This window comes from Serinus canaria, chromosome 1 (assembly GCF_022539315.1).
Source record: "Serinus canaria isolate serCan28SL12 chromosome 1, serCan2020, whole genome shotgun sequence".
NCBI classification, from domain to species: Eukaryota; Metazoa; Chordata; class Aves; order Passeriformes; family Fringillidae; genus Serinus; species Serinus canaria.
The window spans coordinates 8,057,478-8,083,205 of record NC_066313.1 but is presented as its reverse complement, the minus strand read 5'-3'; positions in this window follow the sequence as shown (position 1 = coordinate 8,083,205).

Below are 25,728 nucleotides of genomic sequence, written 5' to 3'. Positions count from 1 at the left end.
CACTCTGACTTCAGGCAAGCAGGGGAGAGGCAGAAGTCAGGGATATCTCTCACTATTACAGAGATACAAATGAAAAATAGCAATCTGTTTATTGGGGTTGAAATCTGTAACCTGGCTAACTGTAATTCATTCAGATTTCTAGGGGCTATCTGTAAATGAAGTGTGGGTCCTGGCTGTGGCCAATTAACTCATTTTATTGACTAGCACTGTAAATAATTATATAAAAGATATGTAAATCCTCACAAATGTGATATAATTATCTCAACAATTATTCTGCATCTCAGTGGGTATGGGGGAAAATGAAACCTGTTCCTAGAGCATTTCTGGTTGCTAAGGAACAGTTACTTCAGTCGTAGAAATTGTCTCTCACACCAGATACATTATTCTGGCAAATTGGACTTTCAGATTGAGTACCAAGGGAAAGGGGAACAATCAGAAATGAGAAAATTGCTATTACAGAGCTCCATGGGGTCTAGTATGTGTGTGTCAAAGATTCTGGTTTTATTTCTGCCTCTGTTTCTATTGTCATGATCTCTAAATTTTTTTCTTGCTTTTTTTTTTTTTATCCCCCCGGGGAAAAAAAAAGAAAAAAGGAAAAAATGAATCTTTTGCTAAGGCAGCAAACTATAAAACCTGTTTTCTTATTTGTGGGGGAAGGATGGTAAATATAATGCTCACCACTTCCTATATCCCTCCCCTTCCCAAAAAATAAAACTTGTATTGCGGTGTTCAAGACAGCTTTCAACAAAAGCAACTGGGACAAGGGGAAAAGGTATCAAAGTCTGGTTTGTGTCTCTTGGTTAGGTGGCCCAAGCTCTTCCTCCTCACCAAGGCTGTGCTGTGCCAGTCTGGCACTGGATGCCTGGGCAGGGCAGGGTGTCTGTGCTGCAGGTGACATCCTGGGGCTCCAGGGCTGGCAATTCCCACAAGGGACAGGCTCCTGTCCCTGTGCAGGACAGTCTGTGGACTGTGGGAAGGGAGACCCATGCTGGGAGAATGGGAACTGAAGGGGCTGGACACTGAGAAATCACCAAGTCCATTCGCTAGACCTTTGTGAGGGTGTGTGTGTTTACAGCTCATTTACTCGATGCACAAGACACAAATTGTCCTGTGTCCTCTTCAGACTGATCTATCCTTCATTCTCTTTTGTTACAACTTTGTTTTTTGTTGATTTCAGGTGCCCTTTAAAAAAAAAAAAAAAAGAAATTGTATTATGTTATCGTTGAATAAAATAAACAAGATCCCAGCTAGCTTTCTGTCAAAATCAATAAAAACTGGGAATCAGTCTTTGCTGAGCCTTACTCTTTCAGTTTGATGTTGCTACAGATTCTGAGCTATGCTACTGTGCTTTTTTGCTGAAACATCTTGGTTAATTAAATTCTGCCTGAGTTTCTCCTGTAGCTTGTTGCAAGATTTATAATGCTAAAGATCAGAAGGTTGAATCAAGGATTTAATAAAATGTGTTGTACAAAGAAAGAAGTTGTGTAGGTGCACAGAATAGTAAGTGCACATTTTAGCACTCCTTGTGGTTGTAATGATAATTACTGCACTCCTCTTGAAACCAATTAATTTCTCAATTTTACCTTGAAGTTTAAAAATGTCATTAATTAATTACTTTATCTAAACAGATTTGAGATATTTCTGAAAGCCTTCTGGAGAAAAAAGAAAAAAAAAGGAGTTGCTCTTCTCATGTATAACTTTTCCCTTCCAGTCCTTATGTTTGTGAGATAGATTGATCATATATACACACAAGCAGACAGAGAAATGCATTTCAGTCATTCACAGATTTAACCATGAGCACACAAAGTGTTATCCTACTGTGTGCTACTCAAATCACATTACAGCTAATGGATTTGTGTTTCCTACATCTGAGACAACAAAACTTTCAGAAATTTTTTCCAGGGTTTCACTTCCCTGAAAGTGATGTGATGACACTCTTAAGAGCTCTCTGTCTGCTACTGTAACACACAGATAAAGCAGCTTTAAAGAAAAGAGGCAAGAGAAAAAAAAATTCAAAATACGCTGCTGGTTCTTTAAATGTTATGTTGGATGGCTGAATGTTAAAAAGTTGTTTCTGCTTGATATCAATCAAAGGGTTGTGTTACCTGTTTGTTGTGGTTTTTTTTCCTGTGTTCTGTTTTGTTATTTTTTGGTGGTTTTTTTTCCCTTTTGTTTTAAATGTTGTCTTTCTGAAGTGTACTGTGTTCTTTTGCATTCCTTGAAAATCAGAGTTACAAGCTGACCTCTGAGGGAAGCTAGAGTTTGATGTTTTGTAATTCAAGGCCCAGAAGGTGTAAATGGGCTTGAATCCAAATTTTGTATTTAGAACATAACAGGGGTTTTAAAAAGTAAGCCAAACAATGGAATGATTATCTTTCTGAACTCAAGGTACTTTGCACAAGACAATAATTGTATTGTTGCCACATGGTCTTTAAAAGCACTTTCTTAGGCAAACATTCCTCAGGGGAAGGCTCAACCTATATTTTCATAAATCCATGCTCAAAACTGGTATTAGTCATACCTTTGAAAAAGGAGTGATTATTGTGGAGCACTCTTAGGATCTGCATCCAAAAGGTCTGGGGTACCAGCTCCTGTCTTTATAAATCTTATCCAGTCCATTTACAGCTGCTCCAGTGTGGAATTCATCAGAAGGCTTGGAAGTATATTCCAAGGTATTTTTATACCTCATATCTACTTTCTTCCTAAACTACTGACATTTTAGTGCACCTGCTTTTTAGGGTCACAGCTTCCTTTTGAAGACAGCAGGATGTTAAAAGAGCCCCTACAAATCCAACCAGCGCTGCACTCTGGCATTATCCTGCCACTCACTAATCTCCACAGTCAGCAGGTCAGACTGGGATCTGAGCTTTGGATTCAGCACCACTGAGAAATAATGGGCTGGGGTAAATCTCTGGAGCTCTGTCCTCTTCTAAGTGTGCTTTGCTTCCAGGGAAAACCAGGTTTCATGGCATGTCAAAGCTGGGGAAAATTGCCAGTCTGACCTGCAGCTGCCTTCATGGTGCAGGGCCAGCCTTTGGAACCCTCCTTTGCTCTCTTTGCTAGAGAGGAGCTGGGGATCCCCCCTCACCTTGGGCTCTGCCCCTTGGGGCTGCTGGCAGATTCTGGGTGCTGATTGGGGTTTGGAAGTGTAGCCAAGGCAGGGGAATGGGGTGATTCTGTCTCTCTTTTTGCTGCACAAGGCTCAGCTGCGTGGTGCACTGAACTTGGTGACTCTTCTGAGCAGACTGATAGTGCACCAGGTTAATAAAGCATTCAGCAGCCAACAGTGTTTGGCTGGAATTATTCCTCCCTGGTCAGATTCTAAAGAAAAAAAAAATATAATCCAGCATGAGATTCCCTTTATAACTGCAAGTGCCATTGTTGCACAAGGAATTGCATGTATTGATTAAAATCTCTTAACAGAAGAGAAGGGAAATGAGCTGATGACAGTTCAAGAATTATTTTTTCAATAGAGTATGGCTTAAGGCCATCAAAGGAAGAGAAGGAAAAACTAAAGTGATGTGCGGGAGAAAAGAGAATATGTTATCATCTGTTTGCTTAGATAAATAAAGCAAAAAGAAAAAACTAAAAAACATACAGATAGAATTTAAATATTACAAGTAATATATTTGAAAATAGGTGAAGTGGAATTGCAAAACTTAGAGATCCACTTCTTAATCATGATTTTTTATTTTTCAAAAAAATTTCATTTTTTAATCACTCGTCTTTTAGAGAAATTGAATAAATGTAAAATATACAAAATATGCATAATAATAAATAATAATATACATACATAATATACATTACTAAATTATTTTACATAATATTTAAAAATATGTAAAATACAAAATTATGAATGTAAAAGTTACTTATTTTGAAATAACTATGTGAAATTTGATTGTGGATTTCCCTAAACAAACATGGGGTTGCTTTCTTTTTGCTTTGTGTGCAATATTACTCTTTTTACACTGGATGAAAAATAAAGAATATGCCATAATAGTTAGAGTGGCTTGATAAATTGCACCTGTAATATCATAAGAAATAGACTTTTTCTAATTCAGATCAGGCAAATAGAACAGTAGAAAATACACCTCAATGCAGGCTGCAATATAAGTCACTACAGTCATGCTAACATGGAGTATTTTAAGTCAAATTATGTCTTTGCTAGAGTGTAAGTATTTAACTGTGATGAATATGTACTCTATGCATAGGAATAAACCAGCACAATCAATATCTCATTGTTAGCATGTAAATGGCAACTTGGGAACATCTATAAATGTATTAGCCTCTATTAACATTTTTAAAGTTTTATTAAGATGAATGCAGAAAGTATGCTGCAATAGAGAAAACCTAAATTTAAGCACATTGTCACAGTGGAGCTTCATAAATAAAAAAAATTCCAAAATATATATGCAAGGCAAACACCAACCAGCCTGGTTAAATCCTGTCAGGATTCATTTTCTTTGAATATTTCTGTACCTCAGAATATAGAAGCTGACTCTGGAAAGTGCATGGTCCTTAACCTCAGAATCCTCCAACACAAATGAACAATAGCCAACCACGACTAAAATTGTCAGTGCTACCTAGAAACAAGATTCAGATCTAAATTTCCTTTAGGACATGAAGGCCATGGATGTGATATCTGGCTTACATTTCTCTATTTCAGTTGCTTTCTTTAGAATTTCCTCCATGTGATGAAATCAGACTCCTTGGCCACAACAAAAGGATGCTTTTACCATTATGAAGGTAATTTTTGTGTGTATAGTAAACCAGGACAATAGACACTTTTAAAATGAGATTTACTTTTCTTCCTCCTTCCTCAGCATTAACCTTGATTGCAAAATTTTAATTTTATTTTTTCATTTAAATTTATTAAAATTTATAAAAATTTTAATTGTGTTAATTTTTTTTTATTTGGATTTATAAGAAAAATTGATAATTCCATCTCAACTAAATTATGAGAATGTCATGAGGAGTAAGCACAGTGAAGCAACAGGAAAAGCAAAACAAAACAACTAAACATCTGTAAAGTGTTTTGACATAAGGCTTCATTTTAAAAGTATGTCTTGGCAAAAGACTCATTTTACCATAATTAAAATATTTCACATGAAGAAAATTAGGTCTAGACATTAAATTGAGCTGGAAAAATATCAATCCTCACAAGCATTCTGGATTGTAACCTTACAAGCATAAATTTACTTTTTTGATTTTGCTGTCCCCATTTAATGTTAAATTCCCAAAGATCCATAAAAACCTCAGATATCATTTAATGTTTCCTGCATCTGTAGAGATTAAATTCTCAGTGATGTTTCTGATGGAAATGTCCTTTATATGGAAAAAAGATCGTGTTCCAAGAAAGAAGGATGTAGAAGAGAAAGGATGAGAATTGAGCTATTTTTAGTGGCACAGTGCTAATACAACATCATTGTGCAAAGTTTCATTCAGAATGAGCAATAATAAATACATAATATGTCACCTATGTGACACAGGAGGTCACAGATCATTTTCAAAAGACTCTTGAGCACTTGAACCCTCCTTCTAAAAGTCAATGACATTTAAGCTTCTAAATGCTAGAGACACTGAAATTCAGTCATTATATGGTTTCTTATTAGTCAGGCTTTTTCAGTTTCTCTTTTGCAGTTCATAGTTTTTAAACTAGATTATATTTTGTGGCTGTTTTGTTTTTTGGGTTTTTTTTTTAGGAAAGAAATTTAACAGCCATTACAGGACAGTCCTTGTTTTTATGAAGAAAGAACAAGCCTCTGGGGTGAAAAACTGGTCCATACACACATGAGCTATGTGCCATGCCCTCAGCAAGATGATTACAGTCTATCTGCCATGGCCATGGCACTGAACAAATATTGGATTACATTATGCCTGTAATCGTCAGCCATTGTGCACTTTTCTAAATTATTCACACGTAATCACTCCAGGGGATTACACTTTAGGATGATGGGAGGATGCCTAAAATCAGACAGCCACAAAGCACCTTTATTCTTCAGTGCATTCTTGGAATACATTATTCCTGAAGCTTAAAATGCATGGTGATGAGTTTTCCTATTTGGAAAAGATGATGTGATTGCAGATCTGCCAGATATCAAGTTAATTGCTATATTTAACTTAGTTATTGAGAATGAAAGGCAGGCTTACTTGATTCTTTTTTTAAATTTTTTTTCAAAGGACACTTCTAATGAAATTCCTTCTTATGTGTGGCATGGCTAGTTATTTTCAGCAGGTAGAGCTGCTGCTCGAAAAGTCTTGCTGTCAGAAATAACAAGTGCTTTAAATTGGGTCTCTTCACATAGTAATAGAAGATTACTGTTATTAATGAAAGTATTTGCTTCATGAAAAATGCAGCCTGCCTGAGGAATTTTTAAAGTGTAAAACTACCAAAGGTGATGCTGCATCTGCTTTTCCCTACTCAGCTTGAATTTTTTCCTGTTGTGATTAGAATACAGAATAATGTTGGACACAGAGAAGAATTTTGGAAATTTGTAGCTTCTAATAAAACCTTCTCACATAACTGCTCATGTTTTACAGGGACATTTTAATAAATCAACATCTGCAAATGATGCACAGAACAGAACTGGAATATACTGATGTTCCTTCCTTATCTCTCAGCCTGACCAGGTCATCTCAGTAGAAAGGATTCAGTGTGGTGAGCACTGGAAAACAGCATCAGAGAATATTCTCTATTTTTTGAGATTAAGTGGAATATATTTTCATGATATCTAAATTGAATACATGCACCTGCTGTAGAACCTTGGTTTAAAAATAAATTAAAACATCTTGTGGAAATTATTGCAGGGTAAACAATTTTGAGACCAAAATGCAGCATTTCCAAGCACATATATTCGCTCATGAGAGGCTTAGTTGTCACCCACCCTTGCTGTGACTGGTCCTGTTTTCTTTGATAAAATGAAAGAGGCAAAACTTTTTTTCACCCTCTCTCCCTTATTTTGCAATAAGTACAAAACCACAGAATAAATGAGTTTAGAAGGTGCCTCTGAAGATGTTCTGGTCCAAGCCTCTGTTCAGGGGTCAGCCAGAGCAGATTTTTCAGGCTTGTGTCCACTTGGGTTTTGAATATCTTTAGAGATGGACACCCAAAAACCTCTCTGTTCCTGTTCAACCACCATCAGAGCAGGGAATTATTTTCAAATGTTTAAGTCACATTCCTCAGGTTCCAGATCATGCCCATGGCCAGTTTTCCTGTCACTGGACACCACTGCCAAGTGACAGGACTCTTCTTTACTTCCCCCATCAGATATTTATACATATGCATCACATTGTGAGCCTTCCCTGCTCAAATTAGGAGCCTCCAGCATTTAAATCCAAATTTTAAATTAATGATGATGCTTTCATCTTTAAATATGGGGGATTTGTTTATATATTTGGTGTAATTTTTTTTTCTATAAGAAATATATTTTTCTTAAGAAAGAAACATAAGAATGAAAACTCCCAGCAATTCCCACACAGAATTTTAAACGTAGTTAGAAAGGTCCCCAGACTGAGCAACCTGAGTTTTATGGATTCTATTTATATACAGATAATCAAGTAGAGTTATTGGGAGTGTTTCAAACTTCAAAAAGATTGGAGAATGAAAAATTAAGTCTAGAGAACCGATTCAGACTAAAGGGAGATCTGGACACTGGGGAACAGACCCTCTGATGAAACCCCATAAACTATGCAAATATTTTTAACTACTGCTGTTTTATAAGAGAACATGCTACAAAAGTATGAAGAACTATCCACTCTCAGAATTTTTGGGAAGGATTCATTCATGGTGTTATGGTACATAAAGATGTGTGTATGACTTTTTGGGGTTTTGGTTTGATTTGGTTGTTTTTGTAAATGGAGGAGTCACAAATCAATGCAATTTGAGCTTGGGACACTTACAGCCAAAAACAGTTTTGCATATTTTGCAGCAAAAACCTGGAGTAGGAAAATGGGAATCTATGGATATATTGAAACCTCTCAAATGACATCCCAGTGTTTGAAACACAGGGAAAGAATTCCTCTGTGCTTTTTGTTAATGGTTCAAACATGCAAACTTGAGAAGAAAATGTTACTAGAGTACAAGTAGTGAATCTGTTCTAAGTAAAGATAGCTCTTGAAATCTCCATGAGAAAGGAAATTTAGGATTAAAGGAAAATGTTAATTAGATTAAATCTTTTTATCCTGATGTGGTTCAAAAATGCAATCATTCTTCCTCTGAGAATGATGCAGGAAAACATTTTTTTTTCCTGGGTGAACTGTGGGCGAGGTTATATACATATCTTTATTCCTAAATTTTTGCATGACTGATGAGCAAGATTGTGGATGTCTTGACTCCTACAAAAGGGGAAAAACAAATGGATCCTATTCAGGTTCAGATGTTGCACCCCTGCAGATGTTTTGTTAACATTCCATACAGCTGCCTTTTGTAATGAAGTTTCACCATTTCCCTGGGAAATCTTGTATATTTAAGAAAAGTAAACCTGGTTCATGTTCTTTGAAGTAATAACCCAAGGGGAAAGGAACCAAGCTGGAGCAGATTTTTGTGGAATAGAATGCAAGAATCAGTACAACTTATAGCTTGGAGGATGTTTCTAACACCCTACTTCAAACTCTTAAAGGGGAATTTTGCCACTCACTTTTCAGAAGGAGAGACTCACAGGGCAGCACAAAATATCCTTGGTATATAGATAAGGATTTTATTACACAGAAAATGGCTAATGTGTCCTCTCATGATACTTGTTAATAATATATAATATTCACAGATAAGCTTTTCCTTCTTTGATTATTTTCTGTGTCAGTTTTTTTCTCTTTCCACCACTGGAGCCTAGTACTGGATTTACTTTTTTTCCCCACTGTGGATACAACCACATCTACTAGGTTGGATATCTTCATTAGGCTTTTTTTTAGATGTCACAATGGATTAGAGGTGATCAATTGCCTGAAAAGACAGCAGAGTTTACTGTAGATGTGAGATTTAAAAGAGGAGCAAAACAAGAATTGTATGTCAGTGCACCCAATAATTTTATGTGGAGATTCTCTGTGTTGAGTTTTGGGAGTATTTCAATGAAGGTGCAATTCATAGAAAACAACTAACTAACTAACTAACTAACTAACTAACTAACTAACTAACTAACTAACTAACTAATCTAATTATATAATATAAATAATATAACTTAGATAATTATATAATGCAAATAAGATTGATATAATTCTTATAAGCAGCACAACTCTCTGTTCATAGTCTTAAAATCCTTTTGCAAACCCATTAAATAGTATGAATTATTCTAGGTTTCTGTTTTTGTTTAGTATTCATGAATATCAACAAAATGTGTCATCATGACAACAATAGAAAGACAAGAAAAATATATTTTCAGAGTAATAAATATTTTCACAACAAACCTCAGTCTTTATATTAGTTTTGTTTTAGTTTTGTCATCTACAGGATGGACCTTGTATTCCAAAAGTACCACTCAATTCTCCTAGTGATAACTTTTGGTGGAGCAGAGAGACAATAACTTTGTCTTATAGAAAGCCATAATTTTACAAGAATTTCAGATAAAATTTATATTTGAAAGTTATTTTATATAGGAGGTTTCCTCAAATCATCATGTTTATCAACAGTTTATTACAAACACTACCATAAAACCAGGATTTAAATGATGCTTCAGATTTAACTGAGTCCACTTAGATTATCCAAAAAGGTTTTTTTCTGATTCAGCTGACAGAGTATATGGAAATTATTTTAAAATAAATTGCTCAATGCACTAGAAAGAGCACCAGTTGCTGCCTATCAGCAAATGTTACAGGGAGTTACAACATGTTTGAATTTGGCACATTCCATAAGTGACTGTTATAAACAGCTCACAATGAAACCTGCTGGTAGAGTGCTGGAGACATTGCTATTAGGTTTGAATTGGGGAAAATACATGGATTCTCAGATCCAAGTGATCAGGGTCTCCTATTGTCCCTGCCCTTTAAGCACCATGATGCTTGTAATTTTGGTGGAGATGTATCATCAGTCAGCTTTAAAAACTTTCTACTTCAGCTTCTTTTTTTTGTCTCCTTCATAATTTTTCATAAGTAGTCCAACTACTTTTCTAAAAGGTGTTAGGAAGCTGATAGGAAGCTGAATAAAATGTAAGCAAAATTCAGCTTTCTTTATAATTTTGGTTGGGGAAGGCTTACTCCTTTAGATGGTCTCTCACTCAGGAGATGCCCATCAATGTGCCATTCTGTCTAATTCCATGAAGGGGGAAAGGGAAAGCATTTTGCTTTCCTGTGCAGTGATCAGGTGTATATTATCAATACTCTCTGTAAGACCTCTCCTATTTCTGTCTCTGTTCTTTGTTATGAACAAGAGGATGGGTTTTTTTTTCCATAAAACTGAGTTTTATGTGAATTGAAGATCAGTATATGTTATGGTCAAGTCTATCCAGATACTTACAGCTTATGTCCAGACACACTTAGATACCAACATCAGTCAACTGTCTGGCCATGGTGTAAGACTCTGGAAATGCTGCAAAATGCATTTTACATTGATTGAGAAACTGTTATACCTCCAGCAAGTGCAGTCCTTTGATCACCTGAGCAACATCCACAGAGAGTTGCAAGCACACCTTCTTCTCTTCTGAATTTTTTTTTATGTGAAATTATGCATTATGTGTGTCATAAATCAACTTTGAGAACATTCTGAAGCAAATATTTTGGGGTTTGAAACAGCTAAGAAAATAGGAAATAGCTTGGTGACACTTGCTGCAGCAGGCACATTATGGATGCTGCCAAGCAGAAGCCACTTGTCACCTACTCATATTAAAGAGGCAAAGTCAAAGCAAACTTCATCTACACTGCTTCTACATTAATGAAACAACCATTCAATAAAAGTGTTGCCCCAGCAAGGGAAAGCCTCTTAGTGTAAATAAAAAAAAAAAAGGGGAATAGCTGGGTCTGATGAGAATTTCTGTTATCCCAGTTACCCAGCTCCTTTGAAATTTAGCATGTATCTTATCCCTATGGAGAAGTACTGATTTTCTCACTTGTTGGTATTGTTACTAAATGCAAATTCTAATAAAGCTTCCTTGCACTGTGTGGTTCCCCATCTCTGTGCATCCCTTCCCAGCTGCTTTTCTGTGAGCCTTGTTCTACTTCTGCCAAAGTGACAGCTACTCTGTCACCTGACAGGAAGAAAAGGATTTCCTTTACTCTCTCTTTCATTTACATTCTCAAACTGTCCTTTAAAAAGTGAAGATGTAAATGTGATTATACAAAATGCATTATTTCTCATTTGTCTATTATCAAATAGATATTTGATTAGGTGAAATAAAGGAACTTTACACGATTAGACAATGATTGCCAGTTTGTGACCTGTGAGCTCATCAAACCTCAGTTTGGCACAGGAGCTTTTGAGGTTTGGAATGTGATGATTCAGCCATAGGTGATCCAAGGAGATACCAAGAGGTATTTGTAGAGTAAAGAGCCTCAGAATCAGAGCAGGTCAGGTTGGAAGACACCACTGTGGGTCAGCTGGTCCCCCTGCTCAAGCAGGACAATCCCAGAGTATATTATTCAGGATAATCCAGATAGATTTTTAATCTCTCCAAAGAGGAAGACTCCACATCCACTCTGGGAAATCTTTTCCAGTGCAGTGTGACCTCCAGAGTAAAGAAGTTCTTCCTCATGTTCAGGTGGAACCTCCTGTGCATCAGTTTGTGCCCATTGTGTCTTGTCCCATTGCTTGGCGCCACCAGGTCATTCTCTTTTGCTCAAGTCTTGTGATTTCCAATGTCATTGGAAATGTTATTGATCTGTGGTGATGATAATGCCATGGTTTATATTGTGGTGGCAAAATGGGGCTGAACCTTTTTTTGCTCCACCAGCATTATCTGATTTAATCAGAACAGCACAAAGGGAAAGAGAAACACACAGTATGACTGAAAGATCCTTCAGTGTTGCTATTTTTTAGATACACTAATGCAGCTGAACTAATTTAAGCCTGTGTTAACATTGCTCACAAAGCATATCGAGTGTTTAATTGTAATGCAAAAGGAACAAATAATGAGAATAAGTTAGCCAAATTATTTCATTAGAAAATAATTAATGTGATGGGCAATTAAAATATGCATTAAAGTGTATTCCTTACATTGTCATTCAAAATTACCTAAGCTAAGGTTAAAGGTGTTATTAAAAACATTAATTTAATTTGTTATATAAAAGGCAGATAATTATCATAAAATATTGCAAATGATAATGAGAAACACTTTAATGAAGTCTTGGTTTAATTAGCGGGGGTATCATTATGATTTGCCTGTGGGTAAAATGGCAGACTGTTAATATATTTTCTTTTCATTATGATTAGAGTCTTAGAGAGTTATTTAACAACTTACATGAAGAAATATAGGCTTACATTTATATCTTTGGAATGGTATCTCATTTATTTGGCACAGATCTATGATATTATAAGGACTTGATAATCCAGTTTCTGATTATCGTGTTCCAAGTGTTGTTTATCCTGCTTAACCTCCCAGTCACATCATATCCACTGCTGAGAGAATTCTAGTGAAAAAAAAATAACCAAAACGTCTTATGAAATTTGGAAGAACATCAGAACCTTTTCTCGGTGGTTTTTGACCCTTTCAGACCACCATGAAAAATTATTTGAAAATATTTTAAAATTGTATCCATGTTACACTAGGTTGTATTTCTAAAACAAGACAAGCATTGCTCTACAGCACAAGCTAACTCAAGATACCTCTCTTGGTATAAAATTTTGAGAGAAAGAGCTTCTTTTCTTAATTCCAAGAAGTCTGTAAGTGAGTCAAAACATTGAAGAAAAAGCTATTTTCAAGTCACTGAGCTTTCATTTTCACAGAGTTTTAAAAATTATTTAAAATGAAATTATTCTGCATTTTTATGTATTAGAGAAATACTATAAATAGACATTCAATGAGAGATTGTTCTGGCAGGGACAGATGGTTGTTCTTGAGAACTTATATCCTTGTGATGATGGTTTTTGAATCGTCTTTCTGCTTCCCCTTCATCCACATTTCTTTAGGGCTAGTAAATGCCATCAGAAGCTACCAGGTTGTTATTTATAATAATCAGAATAATTTGGAAAAATCTCTGTTGGTCGAGGCAGTTCCAGCTGCCTCATCTTTCCTAATTACAGAAACAACAGTGAGGTTTTTTTTCTTTAATAGCAAAAGGGCTGAGTTTCAGGGACAGCATCTCACTGTGATGAACTTGCCTTGTCTGCCTGTTTTATTCAGTAACAATATACAGAGACTGGGGGAGATTAAAACAGCTGCTCTCATTTACCATCTTCTACTCCTCATCTCTTCTTTTTCTCTTTCTGTTTCTCTTTATTTCTAACTTTCATATTTAATTCATGGCTAACACAGAAGCAACATAATGAATTCAGTCCTCACTCTTCTTACTGATGCTTTCAGTCCAGGCACATTTCACTGGGCATAACCTTTTGTGTGCTTTATTACACAAATAAAGAATGGATAGATAGATAGATAGATAGATAGATAGATAGATAGATAGATAGATAGATAGATAGATAGATAGATAGATAGATAGATAGATAGATGATAGATAGATAGATGGGCAGACAGACAGATAGATAGACAGATACATACATACATACATATATACATACATACATACTGATTTTTATCAAAACAATGTGACCTGAGACACGCATGCTGTTACATGCACCCCTACAAGATGTATTACAGCATTTTTAGAAGAAAAATATAGTAAAACTTTTCCAGGAATTGAGTTTATTTGCCTAGAGAAATGAAAATAACATAGGTGTCTTTTCTGATTTTTAGTAACAGCTATTCTTTTCCACCAAGAATGTCCCAACAGTCAATTTTAATTTCAATCTCATTTACCACTGAAATAAGACTTCTTTTAAGAATTCAATTATTTGACTTCTGTAGCTCTGAAATAGAGCTATAATAGAGTACAGGTACAAACCATATCTCAAGCACTAATTTTTGTTTGATTTCTCAAATCAGTTTCATATATTTTAATAGTTTAACAAGAGAAGAGGTACTTGTGACAGGTAATTCTGCCATGCTCTACTCCTCAGGTGACAGACACTTTAAAAGTTACTGAGCTGTAGCTGGAGTTACACTTGCTCCAAGTGCCACTGTGATTATTTACACCCAACAAAAGTAATCTAAATAATGCATTTATTTCACAAGTGGATAGGTTACATTCATGCCAAAGCAAACATCCACATCTGTCTGATGAGAAAGTAGGTCTGGAGGGTACAATTTCAATCTGAGTTAAAATCATTAGTTAAACTAGATGCAACTGGATATTTCAGAAAACATTAGGATAAAAAACCCAGGGACACAACCACAGCCACTGTAGTTTTAATAATTAGAATTGGTACGTTTGACACTTATTTCCTATGCAAGGGAAATATTTTAAGAATGTTCAATCAAAATACTGTTTTTTAAAGGAATAATACTCATGGCTTTTTCTAAACAGGAATTTATAAATATATGCCTATAAGCCACAGGACTGCTTGCTAAACTGCTTACTGCATGTTTTTATTAATTCCAGTATTGAAAGAGTTCTCTGATCAGATATTCTCTGATGCTGAGACAAGGCAAGAAGCTCAATTTACTCTCCAAAATCAGTCTAGTCAGACTTAAGAACAGGTGACTGAAGAAAGACAAATAAAAATACATTTTTCCTTTAATCATCAAATATGAGTTTTGCTGAAATGCTGAATGTGAATGGGTTTTCCTGTGCTTTCCTCCAAATATTAATCTGCCTAACCTTCCCTCCTGAGTCAATGTTGGCAGTTCCTGCTGAGCATATCAAAGCCCTGAGTTACTTTATCTAACTTTATCTAACTATAATTATCTTTTCCTGTTTCCTTCACACATGAGGAGGAGAAGTCATATCTATTTGCTGCGCTGGATGAACTTCTTACAAAGGCTTCTGCTAGTGGCTTCTAATTTGATTGTATATTTTTTACACTTTGTTTTTCCCCCAGTGAACATAATTGTATTTAAAGTAGAATTCAGGTAGGAAAAAATATCCACTTAGATAATTTTCACAATGGATGGCTAAAATTTGACAGTTGTGTGAGGCATCTGGAACATGGACAGATGAGGTCACCTACTATCATGACCAAAATGACTTCATTTTGTTCTGAAGATCTTGGTATTTTAAGGTGTAGTGGTAGAAGTGTTCCCCTTTTGATACAGCAAAGGCAATTTACCTTAGTTACATTTGTTAATGAGATACTGGCACAGTCCTGTTAGGGCAGCAGGCTTTCAGGTTTTTAGTAGTAGAAACAAAAATGTTGCTGGACTGTTAAAAATTGGTTTGTGTCAGAAAAAAGAAGTAGAAAAAGTGCATGACCTGTTGCATGAGATATAATTAAGTTAGGAGCAGCTCGGCCATATCTGAAGCAATAGAAAGCAATTTTCTTGAGAAAGGTTGAAAAAATCCATATTGATCAGTACTAAGTAGTAAAAATTTATTGCAATGTTGTCAGTTGCCTTATTCCAAATCAATACAAATCTTACCAAAAGCTTCTTAAATGCAATAAGAATCTGACAAGGCCTTTTTGTCACAGATTAGTGTTAAAGCAATGAAGAGGCCCCCAAGGAAAACTGTCTCTGACCAGAATGCCAGTTGTATCCCATTTCAGCAGTACTCCTTCTGGTGTAGGACATCTTTATTGGCATTTTGGAGCCCTGAAGAAAAGCTTAATGTTTTGTCAGTTAATTCATGCAAATGGTCAGAAGTGCCTAAAGACTTTGCATTTCTGCCTGTTTTTATAAATTGTAAAAGTTGTTAGTTTTAAGAAGAAAAAGGCAAACAGTCACCTGAATAAAAACGAAAGGTTGGATATACAAGGAATTTTCTTCCTGTTTACAATTTAAAGGAAAGGCTTTCATGAAAAGCTATTTTAGTCACAGGGCTAAGATCCCATGATAGGATATTGGAACCTGAAACTCACACACACTGATGTGAGGGAAACACTTTCCTTATAAAAGCATTCTGAATAATTTCAACTCAACTATAATGTAGATTTAGATGTTGAAAAGCTGCCTTCCCAAAGCAGAACAATCTAATTTCAGGTAGCAGGAAAATATGACAGCACCCTCTGTACTTTTAGAGCAAAGGTATTTCAGGAATTCTTATTTTCCTGGCATTTGATTGATTAATTTGCATTATCAGAGTACTTTGGATGAAAAAAAGATATTTTACTTATAAAGTTATCATGTCCTTCTTTATTTGTGCAGAGAATGTACATATATTCATTTAAAATTGAACCATCTAAAATTACTGATAAGTACTCAACATTTCAAATTATGTCTTTTTCAAAGCTTGAAACGATCTCTTGATTTTATTTGGGACTGGGGACCTGAATGCCTGCAAAGGTGAAGCCACAAAGAAAACAAACTGTATGAAAAAAACAATGTTTTTAAAATCCTAAATAACTTATAACCTGCTAAAATTTGTTGGTATTTTTCTAATATAAGTATTTTTGTCCGTGTTGTAAGACAGTGTTCTGCAGTAATGTCATTTAACTCCTTTCAAAATGCACTTGCCAAGGCCCTGAGTGTGCCTTGTGAATACCACAGGTGTATTCACTTATGTTGTCAACTCAAACTTTTAGGGACAGACATTCATCTCACTTGAAAGACAGCAAATAATAGGGAGAAATTACTTCCTAAACCTTCTCTTGGGTGTTTCCAATCACACAAGAGCTGCTTCTGTGCAGCTGTGTTCCAACCAAAGCGGAAGAGTTTGTCTGGAATGCTTGCCCTCAGCTGAGGCAGAGGCCACTCTGTTTCCTAGGTGGAGTCTAATAGAAACCAGCCACCCACCAATAAATGATAACTTGCAGTTTAGAGGAGCTGAGGATTTAGGAATGGAAATAGTGGAGATCATAGAGAAAAGGTCTGCAGAGCAGAAGACAAACACTCTGGAATGTACAGTGTGGCATTGTCCACAAGGGTCACAGGATGAGGGAAGAGACGAGAAAGTTTACTCCATGTTTCAGAAGGCTTGATTTATTATTTTATGATAGATAATATATTAAAACTATACTAAAAGAATAGAGGAAAGGATTTCATCAGAAGGCTAAGCTAAGAATAGAAAAGGAATGAACAACAAAGTCTTGTCTCTGCTCAAGACCGTCCGGCCAGGTGATCTGTGATTGGCTCTTAATTGGAAACAGCCTGATGAGGCCAATCACAGATTCCCCCTGTTGCATTCCACAGCAGCAGATAAGAATTGTTTACAGTTTGTTCCTGAGGCCTCTCAGCTTCTCAGGAGGGGAAAAATCCTAAGGAAAGGATTTTTCATAAAACATGTCGGTGACAGTACCGTACTTAGCAGGAGATGGGGTGAAGTGATAGAAGGATCCCTCCCAAAAGAAAATCCTCACAAAACCAAATGGAAATGGTATTAGGTGGGATAGAAATTAGCTTTTCTTTACCCTGGTGCTGATATTTTGAGCCATTTGTCTGACAAGCTGCAGTTGAAAGACAGAAACATTTTGGGAGGTTGGTGCACGCCTGTGAGGAATATAAACACTGTTTACACAAACCCCTAACGTCTGACTGCTAGCTCTGAACTTTTAGGGTGACTTCCAACAAGTGTGGAATTCCAGAACCTTTCTAAAAGCTATTCTGTGAGACTGCACTCAGAAATGAACCAGAGCTGAGGATCCTGCTTCCAATGTGAACTTAAATGTAGAAAAAAAAAGAGAGTTTCTGCTTATAAGGTTGCAAAAAAAAAAAAAAAAAAAAAAGAAAAGAAAATACAACAGAACTTATATTTTCATTGTAAAGGTAGACCATGGTAGAGAGGATCAGTAATCCACAAGAAACACAGGAACAGGCCCAATGCTGGAAATAACTGCAAAGGAAGGGTTAGCAAGATGAAAATGGAAGTGTATGGGAGAAGTGACTGGAGGTATATAGGAGATGGGAAAGCAAACCAGATTGATGCAGTGGTTGACATTTGGAAAGATCTGCTGCATTTACAGGGATAAAAGCAAAAGAACCAACCAACCAAGAAACAAACCAAAGCAAAAATGAAAACAAAACAAAAAGAAAAAAACCCAAAACCAATCCAGCCAACCAAAAAAAAAAGTAAAAAGTCATCCATCTGACCTCTACTGTGCAAACTACCAGTGGTTTAAACCACTCAGTCCAGCTTAGCATTAGAAAAAGTCAGCAGTTACCAGTCTTGCATCAGAAACAGGAACACTGTCATATTGCCACTATATTGCAGTTTTTTAGTGCTTTTTTCTTCTGCCTAAGTTGGCAAGATAAGCTATTTATTTAGTTTTATACTGGGACACAGTAGAAGAGGAAGACTTGCCTGGTCAGACATGATTTAGATGGATGAAGGAAGTACAGTGGCTTCAATTTCAAATTCTGGAGCTAAACCAGCTTTCCTTATCTTAGTGACAGACAGATGTATTATCTTGGCCTGTTTTTGCTGAAAAGCACTGTAGAAATCTGTTAAGAAAGTGACAACAAGCATTTAAAGTCTGAAATTCTGAGAATTCATCAGGCTTATAGGCCTTTGAATGTCTACATATTCACATTAAAAGAGTCAGAACTAATTTTCGTTCTAAATTATATGAACAATTTACAAAGAGAAAAGCAGTTGAAAGCAATTTCTAGCATTCAGGCTGATTGTCAGGCTTTTTTATTCATCTTTTGTCATCTTTTTTTCATAAGTGGGTAACTGTATATTTTACTAAAAAAATTCCATTCCAGACTCAATCCTTAAATCAAATGCTTAGGGGGAAGTGTAATGCAAATGAAGCACAGGAATTGTAGCTCTGTTTCATGCATTGTTTTCCTTTACCCTTCTGGAACAGGATTCCTGAAGTCAATGGCAGAACCCTCTGCAGAGCTTCTCAGCTGGATTTAAAATTTCTCTTCTCAAGTCATGATGAGAACATCAATGGAGAGAGTGAGACCTTGGTGTGACTTTGGGGCAAGACTGAGACCCTGGTGGGACTTGGAGGCACTTCTCAGAGAACATTGAGTGGTGAGAACAAATCCTTCCCTGCATGACGTGGGATCTGGTTTCCAGTGCCTTTTTCCTATGCTTCCAGTACATTTATGGGATATTGCAGTTGGTTTTTAATGTTCTCAACTGTTTCTCTGTCACCAAAAAAAAAAAAAAAAAAAAAAAGACTTCATGTTGGTAGGCAGATACAGAGTAGAAATGAGTCTGAAAAACAGTATTTGTAACATAAATACACCAGCTGGGAAGAAACAGCTAAGATATGGTTTAGGAGTCTGCTTCCTCTTACCTCTCAGCTAGTGGTTGTCAGTCCTTTAAAAGCCCAGAAAGTGACTGTGGGAATGTTTGTTTAACCTTTATGGACCAGTGCAAGACTTCAAATATTATTATTGGTTTCCTAATGAGACACAGGGATTTCATTACCTGAATTAAATTTTTGGTTTCCTTTGCAAAATCAGCATATGGGGGCAGAATGTTATTTATGATGATGGCAGCTTCTCATTCTACCTTGTACTGAGAGCACACATTACAGCAAACCAGAGTGAAACACAGTTCTTTCAAAGGTGATGAAGACAAAAATGCATTCAAAATGTTAATCCAGCCAATTTCATTATAGTCAATAGTGGATATGCAGAAATGGGCTTGGGAGAGTTATTTGGTGGGAGGATTGCATAGACAGCTCTTTTATTGACTTGCTCTCATGGAACAAAACAGAGAAAAGAGGATTTTTGTAAGTCATTTGTAAGGCATGACTGTCTCATTAGAAGGTTTAATTGTGCTAAAGGCTGGATTATGGAAGCATCCTTATGTTCTGTGATGAATTTAAAAGAAGATTTGCTGTCTTGGACAATGGGAAGTGATGTAGTGCAATATTAAGTAGCATCTGCTATGTACTTTTAAGTTACTTGTAGACTGTAAAACACATAATGGGAATTTGTTGGAAAAGAGGTAGATTTCAAGGTCCAAAATATAACAGGTAACAGCTGTTTTGGTCAGATGTTTAAACTAAAATATACATTTTGTTCTGGTGTTTGAGACATCTAACAAGATCAGAATTCATGACTTAATGAACTTCATATACAACAATTTTCTTAGAAAAACTCCTCAGCATGCAAATCAACATTGCAAATAAACTTTGTATTCCTATTATCAAATAATTCTATTTCAGGTGTCTGTGAGAGAATCTTGACTTTTAACTCAACTGACCCAAGCACTTCTGTCAGATTTCCAGATTCTCCATGTACCCAGCAAATTAATTAAAATCACTTGCAGATGGTTTTTATGATTTTAATATGCATATTGTATTTTTATAAGCATCTTCTGCTATGTCTAGTACTTCAGTAGGGAAATTGGAACGCAGCCCGTAGGAATGCTTTTCACATTGCTCAGATATTTTTAATTCTTCTCATCAAGCTACTATGCTGCTTTTAGCAGTCTGGTTAAAGACTTCATTTTGACCATTCTAATTTAAGCTGCTTGTCTTTAATTGACAAAGCTGTGAATGTGTTTTCCAGGGCTCTCTGTGATTTCAGAGAAACAGGAGCTTGAGCATTTCACAGCGAGGCTGTCGGAGACAGAGGGTGACTTCTCTCAGTTGTGTTTAAGGTGCTGTCACTGCTTGGGAAGTTTTTGATTTCCTCGGCACTTCTGGGGGATGCTAAAGCCTGCTGAGCACTCCATGAAGTGTCTTCTGGGTTGTACTGGGGCTTTCAAAATACCCTGGATTCATGGAAAGCTTCAGGAGTGGTTGCTTCCTGCCACACAGTTTACCAAGCACCTGCGACTTTAAAGGGCGTAAGATCCCAGAACTGAAAAGATGTGGATATTCACACAGAACCATTGCAAATGTATCCCCTTGTGATTCATGAAACATAATTCAGTATTCTGTATTGCTGAAATTATAATTAAGTATTTCTGTACCCTTAGTAAAGGATTTCTCTGCCACATTTCATGTTTGTGTCTATCATTGACACTTTTTGTCCACCCTTGGCAGTGGGGAATTTGATATCTCTCCAACTTTCCTAAAACACATCCCAAAAGTCTTCCATTTAAGCTATCTTATTCATATATTCTTTTTAGATTTGCCAACAGACAATTAGGTAGGTTATTTTTTAATATTACTATTGTTTATTTCAAGATCCTCTATTTATTAATCTGAACAGGGTGAGACAAATATTATTACCCTTTCTTTTCTTAAATTCCAATTGGTTTGATTTATGTATTTTCACATTTCAGATTCCTAAACTGACAGAGTACATAGAATTTTTAAAAATAAACAGAAAGGAGTGCTTATCAGAGCCCTGCAGGTTGATCTCTACCCTTTCCCATGGTAACACTTTTTCAGCACAGTAGCAGCCAGCAGAGTAGATAATGGGGCACTTCTGAACCTGAAAATTAGATGCTCTCTGCCATGACTAAAAAAAGAAAAATCCCAGAGTGGAAGAATATGAAGAAAGGTGAATGAAGTTAATTTTTATTTGTATTTTTTTTAAAAAATGGCATAAGGGAAGATAAAGGAATTTATTTGAGAGGTATCTGCATAAATTTAGGTGACACCACCAACAGATCTATCTATTCAACTGCCTGAAAAGAGCAACACAGACCTTTACACTTATTTAATAGGTAGAAAGTTTGGTTGGATTTACTTAGTGAAAATTAGTGATAGGCTAAAAGAGGCAGAGTCTCTTTCTTTCATTTAACTCCCAAACCAGGTTGTCTGAGCAGGCAAGAAATTATTTTGTGTATACATTGGTGAAGGTATTGCAGTGCCTGTCTTGTCATTTCCTTGTTGCAGTGAAAGCATTTACAAATAACAATGTGTATTGAATATGTGACTTTTTCAAAGCAGACAGAAAAAAAAAAAAAAAAAAGCTTTTGGACAATTCTGCAATGCAAATGATTAATATTTTTTTTTTTTTAAATATTGGGGGTTTCTATTTTTTTTTTTTCACTTTAAATTTCATGTGTATATATCTGTTAACAAAACAACTTATAGAAGAGAGAGAAAAGAGGAGAAAGATCATTTTGCCTGTATTTTTTTATATCAATTCAGAGATGTTTTGTGCCCATAAAGTAAAATGATGAATTAATTTTCTGGAAAATTTCTGAGCAGTGTCTGCTGAAGCTGGGCAAGAATGCTCCTTCCTGATTGACAGCTGGAGCACTCCAACTCTGTTATAACACAAACATCACACTGAATCTTTCACGAATAGATGTAGTCTCCTTGCCTTTATTAGCTTTCTCATCCCATAAAGTGCAGTCAGGATAGGCATCATTCCTGTCCTTTAGAAAGCAGTAGATTAGTCCATTTCCTCTTGGGGCTTTGCAAAGTCCTTCAATAGACGTGACTGGAAGAGGAAGAGGCTGAAGATGGTGGCCTAAGGGAATAAACTGCTGACTTGATAAATCTTTGGGTCTTAAGAGGTCATCTCTTGATGTCTGAAAGAAAGATTGACTTACCAGCAAATATGAGCACCAATCTTTATGGGTTTTTGAGTTGTTTTTTTTTTTAAGTAATATAGAAAACATTTGTATATGAAGAACTTATAAATTTTCTATAGCTACAGAATAACGGTGCTTTCCTTTCCCGGGTCTTATTCAATTCTCATAGATTTATTTATTCTTTTTTACACTGTCTACACACAGTCCATGAGATGTGCAGAGAATTTTAATGAGCTTTTACACTAACAAATGCAGCTATAAAATACAACATGGAAAAATCTGAAACTCTGTGAACTTTTGATACCTGTGACTACTCATAGACCCTGACAATTTTAAACATACCATTAATAAAAATTATGATGGTTCATATCCATTGCCCCAAGATGAAGAATAAATTATAGCTAGGAGAAGATTAAATTTACTTAATTTTCTTTCTCCAGGAGTATTTCCTAACTTGTAAAGCCATACTTAATTTCATACAAAAGAACCTATATATTTTTGATGGGGGATTTTTCACAAGTGCATAACACTTATAACTGTTTGAAACTGGTAGATTCTAAAAACTCTAGCCAGACCCTTAGATATGGAAATTAAAGGGGTGCATTAGGAATTAAAGGAACAATGTGTGTTCGAAAATAATTTATTTATTATTTTATTTTTTGTTATTTTAATACATAGGTAGGACATGCAGACAAAAGAGTGTAATCTGCTCATTTTCAGACTGTAATTTAAGATGGATTTTTTTCCAAGACAGCCAGACAATCCTGTTGTGGAGGTTGAGAGTGTGGGTGAGAACATGAGTTTCAAAGGAGGAACACCTCAGTGGACCTGCTGTACACATTTCTCAGCTGACATTGAATCTCTGGGTAGGTTGTGCTTTCTAGATATCTTTTCTTTAACCTGCAGCTGACAAATTTTCTGCTGTTCCTCAGTAGCCAGAATCCACAAAAAGCCCTGGGTTCTTCTGGGTATTTTATGAGTGCAGAATGCTGTCTAGACTCTGGGAGGAATCTAAAAGTGACTTGGAATCTTGGGGGGAAATACCAGCAAGCAGCTCTGTCAAAGGACATATTCAAGTTCTCATAAATTGTAGCTGAGCAGGGAGTTATAATCCAAGGAACTTTCCAGGCAAGTTTTTGAGCTGATTTCAATTTCAATTTGAACAAATAGGGGATAAACAGAAATGCTGCATGTGTACACCATAATCTTTTGAGACCATGAAAAGTTTGTGAACATAATCTGTGACCTACCTCCATAAATATTTTCCTTAATTTCTTATTGTTAGGGTCTTACATTGTGAAGTGGATTTATGTTTTTTTCAAATAAAAGCTGGCACAACAAACAGTTCTATGCTGTTCTTTTTTTGTTTGGTGTGGGTTTTTTTAACATCTTTCTCTTGAGACCTCTATAATATAAATCCAGATTGCTGCTGTCCTCCTCTGACAGGCTGGGGGAGAAGTATTGATCTATCAGGGGAGCATGGGATGAAGTGACAACAGCAGTGACTTCTGTTTGCTCATCTCAGAAAGAAAGTACCAGAAGGCAGTGTTAGCTAATCTCCATGCTTAAGTAGGGAGAAGATGCTTGAAGAACAAAAAATATATTTGATTATTCCTCCCTTACAACCTGGACAAGGGTGTGTTGCTGAGAATAAAAACACTAATTTATTACACCTTTATATGCACCAGCATTGAGGGAAGAATTTGGGACCTGCTGCACAACCAAACCCAAGAGTGACAGAGAGATGTTTTATTCACCTTTCCCACCACCTGACAGAAGTCACAAAACATTGCAAGTTCTTTGGGATAATGTACATGGTAAAAGAAAGAAAAACATAACCATAGTTATAAATATTAAGGTGTTGCTTTTTGTCAAAGGGAAAGGCAGAGATTTAAACACAAAGGAAGAGAGGGGTGTGTTCAGGGGTATCAGTGGAAATCAGCATTGAATAAAAACACTTATCTCTACAAATCTTCTGGCAGAACACAGACTCCTGCTGGGTTTTTTTAGACGAAAAGTAACAAAATTAATTTTTAATTGGAACGTATATGATTCACAAGTACAATCTGTATTTTTTTGCTCAATAGTGCATTGTGTTCTGCATATTCTGCCAAGGAAACTAAACAAGTATAACATCCCCAAAGAACAAACTGTTATGTTTAGGAGAGCAGAGGTACATGAGGGGAAAAAGAAAATCTGTTAGTATTCAGCAGGTATAGCTGAATTGTAGCCCTTACAAGTGGAGAGCAATTGCTCAGATGCATAGAGACATCAATGTACACATTTTATTTTGCACTGAGTTGGGCCATGCCCTGTTTGGCTCCAGCTCTGCAGTGCTCTGCACATGTCTGGACTTCTGCATTCTTACAGACTGCAGTGGAGCCAGACAGCTCAGAACAAATTCTAAAACAGGGGCAAAAGTGAAGAACATTAAATTGGAGAATAAGCATGGTAACATGGTGGTTTTGGGTTTTTTTTTGTCAAGGCAAATGCACAAAATGTTGCTGGCTGCAGCATCACAGGCTGGGAACAAGACACAAAAGCACACTATGGCACAAAAGCACTGCATGTACTGCATGGTTTTCTAGATTTTTGTCCTGCTTTCTTTGCAAAAATATTGTGGGCTGTAAAATATGTTGCTTGCTCTTTCCTGGGGAACATTTCTGAAAGTCAAAGAGAGAGTCCTACCACAGCTTTTTATTGTTTTATTCAGAGGTAAAAAATAATCCATTTTGCTAGAAAATATAAAGCATCTTAACCATTGGTCATCAATAAATAATAGCATGCTTAATCTGTTGTGAAAATTAGGGAAATTTTGTGACTGTATTCTGCTTAATCCTAGTTAAATCCTGGACTATCATTTATTCTCTATTTGTAGGTCTGTTACCATCTCCATGACTGATTTTAGTTGCTGGAATCTGATCTTCAGACTTAGTAGCCTTCTCTGATTTTTAACGAAATTGCACTGAGCTCTTCATTCTATAAAGGCACAACAAAGAAAGAGGAAAAGGAGAAAGGAGAAAGGAGAAAAGATCATTCTCCAGAAACCACTGAAAACTTTGTTCTCCATATTTAACATTTCTAATTTTTTATTGTTATAATGTTTTTTAATAGCAGAGTAGCTGTGCCATTAAAACAATGTTGCATTAGGTAGATGCATAAAACTGCAGACTAGGAATATTCTCAAATTGAAGAATATGATTGGAAAATTATAGCCTGAATTAAACAAAGCATGATTAATCATTCACTTGCCTGCTG